At 38.3% G+C, this 17,783-nt stretch overlaps 1 protein-coding gene across 1 annotated transcript in view; it reads right to left on the bottom strand.

Annotated features, from left to right (window-relative positions):
• The window catches only part of IntS2 (integrator complex subunit 2), a 186,632-nt gene that overhangs the window by 75,095 nt on the left and 93,754 nt on the right, over window positions 1-17,783 (bottom strand). The gene's annotated exons all lie outside the window — the stretch shown is intronic.

The following is a 17,783-nucleotide window of genomic DNA, read 5'->3' as shown; positions in this document are numbered from 1 at the left end:
ACAGGCTTTTTAAGCTTTGGACCAGCTTTGAAACAGGACCACAAGGAATTTATAAACGATTCTTGAACAGCCCTTAAGCGAAAACTTTGTGTCGAGGAACTCGAAGGACTGACTCGATATAGTCCACCCGTAATCTATGTCTGGAAAAAAATATTACGAGGATTCATTTTTGACAAAGTCTGTTGATCCGTTCGTAAGTTATCGTATGCCTCATTTTAGCGAAAATCATTGAACTTTTATGGGGGAAGAAGTAAAAACTATCCCCCATTCTCGAAATTGATTAAAGGTTTGAAAAAATATGACGAGGGCCGCTATTTGGACCACATCAGCTGATCAGTTCGAAAGTTATCCTTTAGACGGGCGGACAGACAAGACAAAGTCTGAATATTTTAAATTTAAAAATTTGAAATTAAATTTGTTTCAGATTTGAAATGTAAATAAACCTGACATATGTATGTATGTTGTAACATATACATACAAAGTTTGTCAAAACCATTTTGTCAATGAAGGGACGGCAAAGCGAATACAACTCTGTGAGCTGTGAGCGTGAGGATACCTTGTATCATTGTATCATTTGTGTGACTTGGCTTCCCAGCTTTGGGAATGTAAGCCACCGTTATCTCCTTCTATGAGTTAGGTATGTACGATAGACGCAAGCAGGCCCTATATATCTCCTTTATGACAGTACCGAATCAGCCACGTTTTGCAGCATAGCCGGTATAATGCCGTCCGGTCCCGGGGTTTTATAGGGCTGGAAACTGCTTATCGCCCATTTAAGTCTTGGGATGATAGTTAATCTATCAATCAGTTGCTCGTACTGTGCCGTACAGCCCTGATTATGATTTGTTTGTTGCAAATCACCTTCTAGGTCAGTACAGTCTGGAAAATGCACTTCTGACAACAGATTTAGAGTCTCTATACCAGAAATAGTTTTAGGTTCTTTTTTGCAACTACACATGTTCTCACCTTGTCTCCGTTTAAGACGGAGAGGACAGTGTAGTTGTTATTGCTCAGTCCAGCAACCTTATTGTTATATAAGTATATCAATATCAGTGTTGAAGGTCGAGAGATTTAGAAGGAGTTCGGCAGCAGCAGCTCTACAATGATGCAGCTTAAACTGCACCACACTGAACTGCTGCTGCCTACCTCCTACTGGTGCTTTGGTGGGGTTCGGAAGCATATCCTTCCTAATCCGAAGTAAAGCACCCTCTCTCGACTGCGAAGGTATGATTCCCCGCTTACATCCATTACAAAGCGCATGACAAGACCGCCGTTCTTCGGATAGGAACCAAGAATTCTCCAGTTTTCCATCCGAAGACCGACGTACTGCTACAGTATTTTGTCCAACTCCATGGATTAATGGAGGGACCCATACTGAAGTATCTCAGCAACGCTGACTGCCTGGATCTCTTCTGTGGAACGTGATGTATGATGGTGTCTTAAAGCTAAAACTCCCAGAGAAAGCAAATATTATTGGATTTGCAGATGATATTGCGCTAGTTATAGTTGCAAAAACAACCGAAGAAGCAAAAAATGTTTCAGAAGTCAGCATACAGTTGGTTAAATCGTGGCTGTGTTCACAAGGCCTAGCATTAGCCGATCAAAAAACGGAAGCTGTATTAATTACAAGCCGCAGAACTGTAGAAAGGATAAATATTCAAATCGGAGAATGTACAATCACAACAGCGGAAAGCCTGAAATACCTCGGCGTTATTATAGACAATCGTCTATCTTTTAAGGAGCATTTGAATTACGTAAAGGCGTAAAGCGCTGTGCCGTATAATGTCAAACACAAGAGGTCCGAGATACTTAAAGAGAAAAATTCTGGCAGGAGTTACCAAAAATATTATTCTTTATGCAGCACCAATATGGGCGAAATCCTTGAGGTATGCCACTTATTACGAAAAGATTGGTACAGTATACAGACTGGCTGGTAGAACAAATATAAGGTAAAGTTAATACTACAACAAATACAACTCGAACAACAACCACAAAGGAATTTGTTTTTAGCTCTGTTCCTTTACGTTCAAGAATCTTCAAGTTTTACAACTTTATACTCGAAAAGCGTTCCTTTACTTCTGACACAATACAATTCATATGGGAGCAGTTTTAAACTTTTACTACTTTTGCCGGTTTTACCATTTTCAGAAGTAAAGGAACAGACCATTTGTTTGTAACGTTACTGCCAGTTGTATTTGTAAACAAAACAAGGAAATGTCTATAAATTATTGGAATTTAAAAAACTAATAATTTTTCATATTTGGTTGAATATTTTCGAAAACATGAATGAAAATTCGTTACATTTTCAATTTTTATGGTTCCACATCATTCCACTAAATGCATAAATTCTCGCAGAAAGTAGAATTCTTGCAGAAAAGTTTGGGGTCGCTGGAAATTCATAGAAAAAGGAGAAGCTGTTTCAATGTTTTGTTTTAGAAATCAAAGAAGCACATGTTTATTAAGGCTTTATTTTTTTAAATTTTAACAAAATACCTCACATATTAACAAACGTTGTATCGCCTCTACTAGCGGTGATTTACTGCGCGGCTCATCGTTCGAACTTGGAGGAGGTTACATATCATTGATATGAAGAAGTCTTTCTGCGAAATGGTTTTTTCCGAATATTATATTTTTTTTTCTCAAAAAATATATGTCCCTAATGTACATCAAAATAGAAATAAATGTATACAATGTCATATGAAATTTGACACTAACACTACAACCCAGTTCAGTCAGCTGGGTATTGCTGCTACCTTTTCTTGTTCTACCATGACAGACTGGCAGCACTACGTGTATGCTGTGCATATAGGACTGTTTCTGACGATGCAGCCTATGTTATCGCAGCTATGTTTCCCATAGATATTCTTGCAAGAGAATCAGAATACGTATACAACTCAAGAAGCTCACAGGAAACAGATAATGAATCCGACGTTGCAAGAAGACGTAGCATTAGCGAATGGCAAAGTAGGTGGTCAGCATCTACAAAAGGCAGATGGACGTATTCTCTGATAAGAAATGTGGACACATGGTCAAATAGGCGACATGGATATCTAAACTTCTATCTCACCCAATTTCTCTCCGGACATGGCTGTTTCAGGTCCTATTTATACCGTTTTGGACTTGACTGCTCCCCTGATTGTCCCTGGTGCGTGGAACATGTAGAAGACCCATACCACGTTTTCTTTCTGTGCCCGCGATTCAGTGAAGAGAGGACATATTTAGAGCGGCAAGTTGGTAGTGAGATATGTGTAGAAAACATAATCGAAATTATGATGACGTCTCTAAGCAATTGGGAGTATGTATGTGAGTACGTAAAGACAATAATATTGGAATTACGGAGGCAAGACGATATTCGAAGAATATAAGAAGAATAACAAATAGAAGTGTTCTATAGAACATTCCCCCGTGCGACGAAATGCCTGTACGGCGGTACCGCAGGGATGGTGGATCAGAGTAAAGGGGTTATTTTAGCGTGTTAAAGTCTCGCACACCTGGCGAAATCATAAACCTGGTAGCCAGAGTCTTTCGATAATTTTTTCCCCGACCAAAAAAAAAAAACGCTGACTGCCGCCAGATCGCTCCCCTCCCAAAGAGGACCAAGATTATTAACTTTGGATTTAAGGAAATCGACAGACTCCTTATTCTCACAGTTGATAACCTTGACCCCCTTGTAGGGGCCGACTGACAGAGTCTAACTTTGCTGCGATCCAACTCGTCTGAGATGAGGACGTCTCTAAGATGACCCTCGATTTGCAACCAGTGACCTGTACTGATCCGTCCATTGGGATCAGCCTTGTCAATGATGGCCACTCTCAGGTCATCCGGAACTGTCAGTCGCACAGCATTGTCACCTTGCCTGGATGTGCAGGGTTTGTCTTGAGACTTGCTTGCTGGTTCACAAGTTTTTTGTGAAGCTACAACAACTGTGTAAGTGTTGTTCTTCCCTGTGCTGTCCGTTACCCATGGGATCAAAATTTCCCATTCCCACGCTTTCCATATTCTTAACGTGGGAGCTGTAAAAAACAACAATCAGAGAGAGCGGTCGTGTTTGCTATTGTCTCCATATTATTTCAATAAAAATCATATTTAAGATGTTATTTCATATAAAAAAGTCGTTGTCGAGATTTTCCATACGCTATTTATTTTTTGCGTCCATACCAATTAAAATGCAGTAAAATTACTGAGAGTGGCCATCATTGACATTCCAGATATGGAATGTTTTTATTTAGTGGTAAAAACTGGTAAACTCAGGCACGTGAAGGAACACGACTAAAATTGACCGTTCCCACGACGATCGGATCATTGTTCCGGAACGACCCGAGAAATCGGCCAAGGATCGTTACCTCTGCAACAGCTGCATCAACCGCCCGTTTCATACCAGCAGTTTTGCTCTATATCCTCCTGCTTATTGCTGGCATCGAACAGAATCCTGGCCCCAATCCGAATGATGAGGTCACGATTTGTTCAGTATATCATACCCGTATTAACCATAACATCATACAAGTACGTTGCAATGGTTGCCAGCAGTGGTGTCACATGCGACGATGCACAGGACTTATCAGCCATAAAGATTACACTATTCGTTCGTGGCAAACTGCTGTTCGAGCATGGTACAAATACACAGGTAGCCGCATCGGCAATTGTTGGTAACATAAGGTGTCAAAATTTGACATCAATTCAATGCAGTTGACACATTATGTTACCATCAGCTGGCATGATAATGCTACCTGTATTATTGTACCATGTGTTCGAGACAGCGGCGCAGCAGAAACAGTATTCCTGCCAACACCTCCACAAGACACAGTCCAGCTAGTGTCCACAGGTCCCCAGATTACTGGGTTTGCTCTGTCTGCCGCGAAGTAATATACAGGAACATTGCTTCTGTCAAATGTATTAGCTGCAGAAATTGGTGTCATTTGCGCAGATGTACCAATTTGCGTTCTCACAGGCAGTGCAACAGTAAATTCGTGCCAACTTGTTGCATTGGGAATGCAACAACTACTTCACCACAGTCAAATTTGAGAGCAACGAAACAGCCTACCATCCAAACTGCCACAACACCGTCGCATGTGACCATCACTCAACCGACATCCAGCACAATACCTGCACAGTCTCCAACTCACATGCAACTAACCAACAATAACTCAACCACACATTCATCTATATATCACCCATCGTCACCATCTATCAATAATCATTCAGCAAATTCCAATAACACATCTCACATCATCCACAATAATATACCCATCAACTCGTCCGCACAGCGGTGCACCTCACCAGCCCTAACATCTCACACACTCATCAACTAATCCTAATACACAGCGTACGTAAAAATCCAAAAAAATTCCAATCGTTTCGTATTTTCCATAGTCCCGGGCCACACTACAGTAATTTCATTGAAATTTTAATATGAAATAATGCGTCTCTAGATCGACGTCCATAGTAGAGAAAAATCATAAAATTGCTGTAGTGAGGAATTCGATTTAAGAACACCTAATTTCATGAAATTTTTTAATGAAATTCACGCTATTGTGGACCGGGACATAGGAACAATACAAAACGAAACATAACCCCACGTTGACCGAACTCGCTATTTAGTTTTGTTTTGTTTACATTCGTTACAATTCTACAACAACACATAGAAAACGAAAAAGTTCAAAACACATGAACGATTCAATGAATGATTCGTTTGGTGGTTGAAAAACATCAACCACATCAACCGTAGTATGTTCAGTATGTTGATGTTAGCGATAGGAGCGTTGTTAAGCAATCAAATGTGTGTGTCTGAGTGTGTCGTTGATCATTCCGCACAGTAAATGTTTGCCAAAAATTCTTTTTGTTTCGGTGGTGAATGAAACAACTCGGCAAAGCATAGCCGCTCTCTCATACATTGAAAAGTTTGTGGTTTTGTTTTGGTTGTGAGAATGAAACGATTCAGAAAAGCTGAAAAGTTTGTGGCGTTGTGTGATTGGTTTGGGAATCGTTTTGTTTGTTTACGTTCATTGCTAATACACCACTCCCTACAATCCAAACATCAACACATACGGCCCGCAATCATTCCAGATTCTGCAGCTAAATTGCAAGGGATCCGGAACAAAATTGCGGAATTGACAAATTTTATGCACCTCAATAACATACGAATCGCAGCCTTTCATGCGAATGTATATTTTACATTTAATTGCACATTTCTCATTCATATTTTCCATTAACCCACTTAGCGCCGAGAATTTTGTTTGCGAGAAAACTTAAAATTGTTTATGAAAATTATATTTTTGAGACTTTTTAAGCATTTTTTAAGAAATAACTTTTTTCTCTAAAACGTATAGTTTTCCTGCAATCGGGCCTTCTTTTAAAACTGCCAAAATCTTTGGAGGGTAATATTGGTGTATCCTTAAATGTCAATCCCTTAGTTTTTGATTGAGAAAATACTCTTACTATATTCCTAACAAATCCCTGACTTTATATGATTCTAACATTTAAGATTAAATTTTTATCGCATATTTAAATTTTTCATCAAAAGTCGAAAATTACAAAAAAGTCGATTTTTTTGAATAGCTTGGGTTTTAGGCCAATTGCGTGGAAATGCCATGGACCAATTATAAAGGTCCTCTCTCAAAAACAAATAATTTTGATTTGAGCTGTCAAAATTCATATTTGTCATTTGAATTCGCTGTGAGGTAGAGATATGTCAAACTGTAGAGGAACAGGTGGATGTATATCGAAAAAAGAAAACAAATCAACTTTATGTTGTACACGTAAAATGTCAACATTTGTTGTGTTTTGTATTAGAATTTAATTTACAATAACATATTTTGGCTGTTAAAGATCGATCAGCTGGTATTTTCTGTTACGCCAAACAAAAATAACTGCGCCAACAACTTTTTCTCGGAAAATGTTATGTATGCATCTACCTTAATTGACAATAAAGAAATTTGCCTCAAACATATTACGTGTCTGCGAAAGCAAATTTTTCGCCTTTGTTTATGAATTTTGACATTTCTAATCTTTGTTTTTGTTTGAATTCGCTTGAGAGAGGACATGTATAATTGGGCCATGGGAAATGCGTAGGCTTCATGGTACAATAAGAAAGGTAGATGCATCGGCGAATTGCTACAACAAAGCAACTTTTTTTGTAATGTAAACTGTCAAAATTTTCGCCAAATGGTCTCTTGTTGTCTCTTTTTATCGCTTGTGTTTGTCTATAAAGTGTAGACATGCTATCTCTTACTTACCGAATCATATGGTTTCTTGTTTTGATTTTTCATGGCGAATTCATAGTTTTTTGACGTTTTAGATTCGATCAGCTGGGCTGAGGCATCTACCTTTCTAATTGTACCATGGTAGGCTTGAAATGACAGATAACAGACAATACTATAACAAAATGCAAAAAAAAAACCACAATATTCGAAAAAACTAGAGTTTTACGACAATTTTTACAACCATTTTTTGTGGCGTTTAAACGACCAGTGGCTTTATCTGGGTTAATTCTGAATATTTTGGTATATTCTGTACATTTTTATATTTTCAAAATTAACGGGAGAGACATGTCAAAACAATATTTATTTGAAGTACGTTGTTCGAGAGTCGAAATGCGTACACGAATTAACCCGTTTGCACTTCATTTCTTGACACTTTTGTTTCCTTAATATTTGAACAAAAAACACACATAATACACATTAAATGAGCAGGAAAAACACTAGCCTTTCATGTGAATGTATAGCCCTGTTCCTTTACGTGCAAGAATCTTCAAGTTTTACAACTTTTTACTCGAAAAGCGTTCCTTTACTTCAGACACCATACAATTCATATGGAAGCAGATTACAACTTTTGCTACTTCTGCCAGTTTTACCATTTTCAAAAGTAAGGGAACAGACCATATATTTTACATTTAATTGCACATTTCTCATTCATATTTTCCATTAATTCTGAATATTTTGGTATATTCTGTACATTTTTATATTTTCAAAATTAACGAGAGAGACATGTCAAAACAATATTTGTTTATACAGACTTTCAGGCAGGTATTTGACTTTTGTTCCTAGATTTGTACGCGAATTCGAAACAATGGGCAAAAAATTTAAATGGAATGAAAGAGAATAGAAAATTTTATATGCTTTGAATGTATACTAATCGTTGAAACGTTTACTTTTCATTTATGTTTTGCAGTTTTTCTAAAAAAGCCCTACATTTTTTAATTTTGTATTTTGTCTGTTATAATTAATTTATTTCGATAAATGCTATCATTTGTTAGAGATGGAACATATTTTATCGTTGTTCGGAGAGTATTTCTACTTGAACAACGTAGAAAAAAGGTCGTTCGTTCTCAGAATTTTGTATGGGGAATCAAGTAATTTATTCGAATTTGAGGGTCGAACAACGAATAGCGAACGAACGACGTACCGTGGAAACGGGCTATTAATGTCTACATTCCGCCAGTGAACAACCTTTGGCCCAGGTTATAAACCCTCAATCTCCAATCTCCTTGAGAGCGAAAACCGAATGATACTTGGCGATTTCAATGCTCATCATGAGCTATGGTTTTCTCAACTGCCTCCCGACTCACGTGGCAACTAACCAGATTGACTCCTCAGATTTCTCGCCCATAAATGATGACTTCCCCACCAGGATCACGGCTCACTGCACTAGCTCCCCTGACATCTCGATCGTCGCTCCTGCCTCTAACAACTTGACAAACCCGGATCACTATTACATTGGATCATATCCCGATAGTCTGATGACCCCACAATTACCACTCTCACGGAGGAACTAAATAACGTGGTGAGCCAGCACCGGAGAGATAAATGGCTGAGTCATCTTGAAAGCTGTGAAGCTGGTTCACATAAACTCTGGGCCACCAAAAGGAATCTAACTGGTGCCAAAGTACAATCGGGGAATATAGCTGTAAATTTCGGAGGTGCTGATGTAACAGATGCCAAGAAGTGTGCACTGAAGTTCTGCCAACAGTTTGTCGTACACCCTACTGGACAGAACAAGGCAAAAAGATCTGCCCTTAGGAGAGCGAAGACCACCACTGAGGCTCCCCTCCTTTTCTCCTCGAAGGAAGTCAGTACAGCGATGACCCGGGCAAAACCATCTAAGGCCCTGATGGCATCTCGATGCTCATGTTTAAAAACATTGGTCCTGCTGCAAAATTGTTTTTAGCACAAATCCTGACCCTCTTCATCAACACGTCAGTGATACCAGAGATATGGAAAACGGCAAGAATTATTCCACTTCCAAAGCCGGACAAATCTGCTAGGAAGGGAGAATCCTATCGTCCGATCTCCCTACTTTCACCCCTAGCCAAGGTTTTGGAGTCTCTGCTGCTGCCAAGCATGACGGAACATCTTCCAATCCCAAGCCACCGACAGGGATTTCGGAAGGCACACAACAGCACCACTGCCCTTACAAACGCGAATGGCCTAAACCAACGCAGACCTGCCAATAAGACAATTGTTGTGGCCCTTGATCTATCTAAAGCGTTCGATACCGTCGATCACGCCATTCTGCTAGACGACATTCTGAACTCCCTTTTGCCACACACAATCAAACGTTGGTTATGTAACTATATAAACGGCAGGCAGGCTCATGTGGAATATAGGGGCACAAAATCTAAGAGCCGTAAGATTAAGATGGGTGTACCACAGGGAGGGGTTATCTCCCCTCTGCTCTCTATTATTATGTTGCTAATTTTCCTGCACCTCCAGAAGGAGTGAAACTTGTTACATATGCAGACGACTGCACAATTATGGCAACAGGTGTCAACATCCGCTCGCTGGAGGCCAAAATAAATTGCTACTTCAACACCATTGCGCAGTTTTTGCTGGATAGACATTTACAGCTCGCCGCCAATGTCAACTGTAACTCTTTTTACAACATGGACCAAGGAGGTGAAGAGGACACTGAGCATCAAAGTCGGAGATATGGAGATACCAACTGTCCAGAGTCCGAGAATTCTTGGGGTCGTCTCCGACAACCTCCTCACTTTCTACAAGCATGCAACCGCCAAAAAGCGAAGGTTCAGAAGAGGAATATGGAGCTAAATGCCATTTCTGGCTCGTCCTGGGGTAAGGACAAGGAGGTCCTGCTGACTACATATAAAGCAATCAGTCGCTCAGTTTTAAACTACGCTGCCCCAGTCTGGACATCGCTTTTAAGCAACACAAGGTGGTGAGCTCTGCAATACGGATACGCAAGTCGATTTTCGAGTAATCGATTCTTTGATTTGAAGAATCTAAAAATCGGAATCGAGTTTTGACTTCATAGAGAATCGAAAGATCGATTTTCTATTATGATTCTTCGATTCTTGCAGTGGGAATCGACAGATCAATTATGTTTTGACTTTTTGATGTACCACGAAAATTAAATATGCAGATTACATTGGTAAGAGAGAGAGACAACAATATTATATTATTTGTTGTACTGATGAACAAAGTTAATCTAACGGTACGGCAGTGTTATACGCGAAGCATTGTACACTAAAACGTTCACATTTTCAACTAAGGAGTCATCTCGATCGAATGATTCTTTTATCCAAGTGAGTTCTAAGTAAAAATCAAAGGATCGAAAGATCGATTTTTGATTCCTACGTAAGAATCGAAAAATCGATTTTTGAGTTCTAAGTAAGAATCAAAAGATCGATTCTTGAGTTCTAAGTAAAAATCAAAAGATCGAAAGATCGATTTTTGCTTGGTAATACGTATCCCTACGACACTTCCTGAGTATTTCAGCCATGTAAAACTTTTCTACAAAAGTGCTGTCTTAGACACGCCGTTCGGACTCGGCGATAAACTGTAGGTCCCATATCATTGAGCTAATATGAATCGGGGTGCACTCATTGATATGAGAGAAGTCTCCCTTGTCCCTTATGGGATGTTTGTGGAACAATTATATATGTATATTACTCTGCAGACTATACAGAACAACGTCATTCGCACCGCTACCGGATGTGTCCAGATGTCCAATGTGGGCCATCTTCATCAGGAGGCAAGGATGCTGTCAGTGAAGTAACATAGTGTGTTGCTCTTTCGACAGTTCCTGCTGGCATGTCATCAGCCAACGCATCCCAACCACGATATAGTGGTTCAGGATTCACCACCTAGACGCATCCGGAAGGACATCCGACTATATAACCCCGACATCCAGGATGTCATTCCATGGGACATCAACCGACTGTCACTGAAGACCATTCATACCCGCGCAGTCCAGCAAGCAGTAGAAGGGTATGAACATAACCGAGTCCTACAACAACATCCTCCAGCGGTTGCAGAATCAAAGAAGTCCCTACCCAGATGCACTAGAACCATCCTGGCACAACTACGATCTGGCTAGTCTACCATCCTCAATACCTACCAAGCCAGAATCACACAAGGCGACGTGCAAGAAGAATGGGGAAAAATTCAGATATCTTGCACCGAAAATGTTGTTAAATCTTTGCCAAAAAGGCTAATAGCTGTAAAGGATGTCATACCATGTGCTAAACCCCTAAGAAATCCTTTTTGCTTCATAAAACTTTTAGAGTGGATACTTTTCACTGTGAGGTAGAAATCGATGTTGTTTAACAGTTTTTATTTTTTATCTAAATTTACCTGAATTTCGTTAATTTTATTGTATAATATTTAATCTAATGTAAAAATATAAAAAAGAATGAAATCGCTATCTTTAACAAGTGAGCCAAGGCTATAGTCGGGTCGGGGCCGACTATTTGATACCCTACACCACTTCCCCTGTGCATAAGCTTTTGACTGGTAAAATTAAAAATATTAAAATTGTGATAGCTTAGCGCCTTTGCTCTGGATGTCTTCATTAATACAAGTCAATTTTATTGAAACGCATTTAAGTACATCGTCAGAATATTTCAAATAAAAAATGAAAAAGTGGGATGTACGCCAACCATCAACCATCACATTCCGGCCCCTGAATAATATCCGACCATTACCAAAATCAATAGCTTTATTCCTCTGTGGGACCCCATTAACACCCAAAATTTCGTGACGATCCAATCTAAATTACGACGTGTAGCGTGATTACAAGAAAATAACAAATAGGATGTATTATCGACTATTGCGATATCTCCGTTAGTTGGCCACATACGCCAACATGCTTTACATCATTGTAAAGATGGTATTTTCTACTTTCCCTTTGTACTTTCATAGTCGGACTTTGCTTTTGGAAGGTCCCCAAACAATGCTGTGCTATTCGTCATTATTATTAAAATCGCAAAAATGAAAAGTTGTGTTTTATTAGCGGCTATTGCGATATCTTCATTGTTTGACCACCTACGACAACTTACGTTACATGATATTTTCTGCTTTCGTTAGCAGGTTTTGCTTTTGATATACCCCTTATTGAAGTGGAGATATTCGCTTTGAAATAAAACGTTGACTTTTGTTCCAAATAAGTTTTTTGCCCATTCCGACCCCTAAATATTATCCGACCATCACCAAAATCCATGGTACAATAATTCTTAGGTAGGCCACAGCTAACAGCTGATTACAATTTTTTTTTGTTATGGCTTAATCTGTCAAAACCGTGTTGACATGCAGAGTTGATATTTATTATTGATCAAAAAATTCAACTCTGTTTTGTTTTCATTTCAACATTTCGTTCTTCTTCTTCTTTGTATACTCATTCGTTATCATTCATCAAAACAATTTTGACGTTTTAAGCCATAGCGACAGGGTTGTATTTTTTGGCGATTCTCATACCTGTCCTACCTATGAATTATTGTACCATGACCAAAATCAATAGGCTTCTTCCTCTGTAGGACTCCCATTAACCCCCATTCGATCAAAATTGCGACCTGTAGCGTGATTAAAAAAAAAATGGAAAAATGGGATGTATTAACGACTATTACGATATCTCCGTTATTTGGCCACCTACGCCAACCTACTTTTCATCATTGTAAAGATGGGATTTTCTACTTTCATCGCCAGACTTTGTTTTTGGAATGTCCCCAACCAAAGCTGTCATATTCGTCATTATTATTAAAATCACAAAGATGAAAAGTTGTGTTCTATTAGCGGCTATTGCGATATCTTCGTTGTTTGACCCTTCTGGCGTTGATTCTGTCCTTTTTTGCTGGACATCTTAAACATGTAAGATCTTTTTAACAACTTGTAATTTTAATGTTATAAAATTTATCTATTTCTATAGCGAGTTTTGCTCAAATAATCGGTTGCTTGTCAGTGTGGCCGTTCAAAAAGGGAGCCTTTTAGTGTCAAAGCCGATATTATTTTATTTGATAACTTTATTTTAATTTGATGCCGGATGAGACATGACATTATTTTATTCGATGTTTGATGAGCCATTGATACCAAACATTGTTAATCGTCATTTTGTCACGCCGATTTGTGTCAATCAACTGTTTAGTGAGCCAATTTACATCATCAGCCACAGAAAGTATTTTATTCCATGTTTGATGAGCCATTGATATCAAACATTGTTTATCGTCATTTTGTCAAGCCGATTTGTGCCAATCAACTGTTTAGTGAACCAATTTATATCATCAGCCCCAGAAATTATTTTATTCGGTGTTCGATGAGCGGTTGATATCAAACATTCGTCATTTTGCCAAGTCGAGTTGTTTCAATAACTGCCATGGCACAATTACCAGGTAGATGCATCAGCCAACAACTACAACGAAAACGAGTTCAGTACTGTGAAATGTCAAAAATGTCTTCCAAAAATAAAGCGATTCCCATATTTTTCAACAAAATTTGGTTAGGCACATTATTACAAGAATCCGTCAAAAATTCACGAGTTTCTTTTAAATTTTTGTTTTTTAATTTTGTGTTTTCAATTACAACAACTTTTTTTACAGCTTACAGTACATCAGCTAGGCTGATGCGGGTACCTGTATGATTGTGCCATGATCACTGCTAAACCTAAATAACGACGGGACGGACACAAATATTTTACCAACCTACTAAAACAATGGTCTCTGAGGGTCCGTATTACCCAAATACGGTAGAATAAGAAAAGGTAGCAGCAATACATAGCTGACCGAACTGGGTTGTAACGTTAGTGTCAAATTTCAGATGATATTTTATACATTTATTTCTATTTCGATGTACATTGGGGACATATATTTTTTGAAAAAAAAAAATATATCATTCGGAAAAAAACATTTCCCAGAAAGACTTCTTCATATCAATGATATGTAACCTCCTCCAAGATCGAACGATAAGCCGCGCAGTAAATCCCCGCTTGTAGAGGCGATACAACGTTTGTTAATATGTGAGGTATTTTGTTAAAATTTAAAAAAATAAAGCCCTAATAAACATGTGCTTCTTTGATTTCTAAAACAAAACATTGAAACAGCTTCTCCTTTTTCTATGAATTTCCAGCGACCCCAAACTTTTCTGCAAAAATTCTACTTTCTGCGAGAATTTGTACATTTAGTGGAATGACGTAGAAGCATAAAAATTGAAAATGTAACGAATTTTCATTCATGTTTTGCAAAATATTCAACCAAATGTGAAAAATTATTAGTTTTTTAAATTCCAATAATTTATAGACATTTCCTTGTTTTGTTTACAAATACAACTGGCAGTAACGTTACAAACAAAAACAAATTCCTTTGTGGTTGTTGTTCGAGTTGTATTTGTTGTAGTATTAACTTTACCTTATATTTGTTCTACCATGGTTGAGTCCCAAATCACATTTAAAACACAAAATCCGCGACCGAAACTTATTTAAATGTTTTCATATAAATAATTTAATTAATATAAATAATTTGCCTTTGCAATGAATTGTATTTCATGTTTTGTTGGGCTTTTGTTTTTAAAATACAAAACACACACACATACAAACAATAACGTTCTGTCAAAGTTAAACTTTTTCAACTTACAAAAATTATACGCTCGACGTATTTCGGTAGTTCTCATAAGAATACATGTGTTCTACTTTTTCACCACATACGCCCTGGGTATACGTCCGTATATAGGTATGGGCCTAAAATGTTAATGAGTCAATTTAGATGAAATATCTTTACGTTTGATGTTCCTATTCGTATCTAATACAAGCCGAAAAAGCTGCAGTTACAACCTGTGAAATTGTGTGTGTCCAGCCGTGTATGTGATATTCAATAACTACAACAACAAACATTTTGAGGAATCCCCAACAGTTTGTTGTTAAGCCGTTTATGTTATTTGTTTACATTCGCTTATGTCCATTTGATGTCACAAGAGAAGTAAACGATCGACGCCAGGAAAACCCCCAGCGCGATTCGACGCATATTATCCGAAATGAGTCTCCAACATTCGCCGCCTAATACACCAACACATACTACAAGTGGTGCCCGCTTACAAACAGACGTAAGCACTCCTGGAAGTCAGCAGTCTACAGCAAAGCCAACAACGTCAGCTGCCGGCGGAACAGCAAAACAAAAACAGACAGAAAAAATAACCACAATGGACACAGCCAAGTTGAGAAAAGAAATGCTGAAAACAAGAAGAAACAAATTCAGCTACAAATGCAACAACTAATGCAAACATTGCTTCAAAATCAGATGCTGGAAATGAATAACGAAATGGTAAAAACTTTTGCATCGCAGCAACCAAAAACGTCCGTCCAAAGCCCTCAGCCACAAACATCACAACAACAAATATTTCATCAGCCATTGGAACCGCCATTAACATCACAACCAATGAATGTAAACAAACAAAACGATTCCCGTACCAATCACACAACGCCATAAACTTTGCAGCTTCTCTGAATCGTTTCATTCTCACAACCAAAACAAAACCACAAACTTTTCAATGTAAAAATATGAAAACCGTACGATTGCTCGAATGTACTTCGGCTATGCTTTGCCGAGTTCTTTCATTCACCACCGAAACAAAAAGATTTTTTTGCAAACGTTTGCCGTGCGTTATGGTCAATGACACACACACATGTGATTGCATAACAACTCTATAAGTTAGCATCAGCATATCACAGTGCATTTATCAACCACCAAACGTTTTTGATTTATTCACATGTGTTTATTACTACATATTTAGTTTTCTATCTGCTCTTGTGGAATTGAGTACTTTTCACTAATCGTTTTGTTCGCACTCACGAATGTAAACAAAACGAAAGTAAACAGCGAACTCCGCCAGCGTGGGTTATGTTTCGTTTTCTATTGTTCCTATGGAAAATACGAAACGATTGGGAATGTTGTTTAAAGTATTTTTACGTACGCTGATCACAACAACCAATGTCACAGCCAACACAACAAATCACAACGCCGCCAACACTGTAAATACCGCCTTTGCCAAATATGACACAGTCGATTATTGATCAATCAGTGCCGACGCAAGTAACACATAAGCCGCATAAGAAAATTTATCCTCTTTCATTATTTACCGGGTTGCCGGAAGAATGGTAAACTTTCTCTGAATCTTTTTACAGCACCACAAATGAGTTTATGTACAACGACCTGCACAATATCATGAGGTTGAGCAAAACAGAGCGATTCGAGAGAGACATTTTGACAGTTCTTTCTCTGAGAGTTTGCAAATTCTTGCTGGACAAATTTCTTCTAGCAAGAACTAGCAATTCTTCTTCCTGAAAACAATGAATCATCTGTTTTTTATTTGTTATTGATTTATGTTTATGTTTGTGAAAATTAAAAAAAAATAGTTTTTTGTTTCATTTTCTTTTTTATTTTTAATAAAAAACGTGTTTGCTTCCTTTACTGGCGGACAAATTTTTGTTTTGGCAAGTCAGCTGATTGCTTGCTGGTTTTTTGCTGGGAAGGTGTCTGTTTACTTTTTACAATTTTCTAGCAAAAGAGAATAAAAACCCCTTACTCTCTGAGAAAGTTCTTGCTGGGAAAGTAACCAGACAGACTTATTGAAACGTTTGTATAGTGTGGAAAATAAAATGGTGGTGGGTGGATTTTATATGGCTACAGGATCAGTTGATATGCGAGAGACCTGGATAAGTACTCAAGCAGGACCTACAAGGATAATCAAGGCTACGGTTGCGAGAGACCTTAATAAGTACTCAAGCACTACAAGGATATTCAAGGCTACGATTGCAAGAGACCTTAATAAGTGCTCAAGCACTACAGGGATATTCAAAGCTACGGTTTCAAGAGACCTTAATAAGTACTCAAGCACTACAAGGATATCCAAGGCTACGGTTGCAAGAGACCTTAGTAAGTACTAAAGCACTACAAGGATATTCAAGGCTACGGTTGCAAGAGACCTTAATAAGTACTAAAGCACTACAACGATATTCAAGGCTACGGTTGTAAGAGACCTTAATAAGTACTCAAGCACTACAAGGATATTCAAGGCTACGGTTGCAAGAGACCTTAGTAAGTACTCAAGCACTACAAGGATATTCAAGGCTACGGTTGCAAGAGACCTTAATAAGTACTCAAGCACTACAAGGATATTCAAGGCTACGGTTGCAAGAGACCTTAATAAGTACTCAAGCACTACAAGGATATTCAAGGCTACGGTAACAAGAGACCTTAATAAGTACTCAAGCATTAAATTTGTTACCACCACACAACAACACTACCACTAAGGAAGAGAAGCAACCCAGCCAGCATTTTTTGAAAATTTCAATCAAATTCGAGTCTTTTTTGATCCGACTGCACGATTAAAAAGCTGGAATATGAGCTAATTTTCTGATCATAAATGACTCCTTTGTCGGTAGGAAAACATAACCTCAGGCGACTGGTCTAAGCAAATCACAAATGAGTCTTCCTCTGCTTTAGTTTCGAGTCATTTTTGTCCATTTTCTGATAGAATATAAAGTCTTTTTCGAGTCGTATTTCAATCATT

The sequence above is a fragment of the Musca autumnalis genome, unplaced genomic scaffold (assembly GCF_047663935.1).
Source record: "Musca autumnalis isolate F117 unplaced genomic scaffold, ASM4766393v1 scaffold_3, whole genome shotgun sequence".
In the NCBI taxonomy this organism is placed as follows: Eukaryota; Metazoa; Arthropoda; class Insecta; order Diptera; family Muscidae; genus Musca; species Musca autumnalis.
The sequence above is the reverse complement of the archived record's forward strand: the minus strand, read 5'-3'. Positions and strand labels throughout refer to the sequence as shown.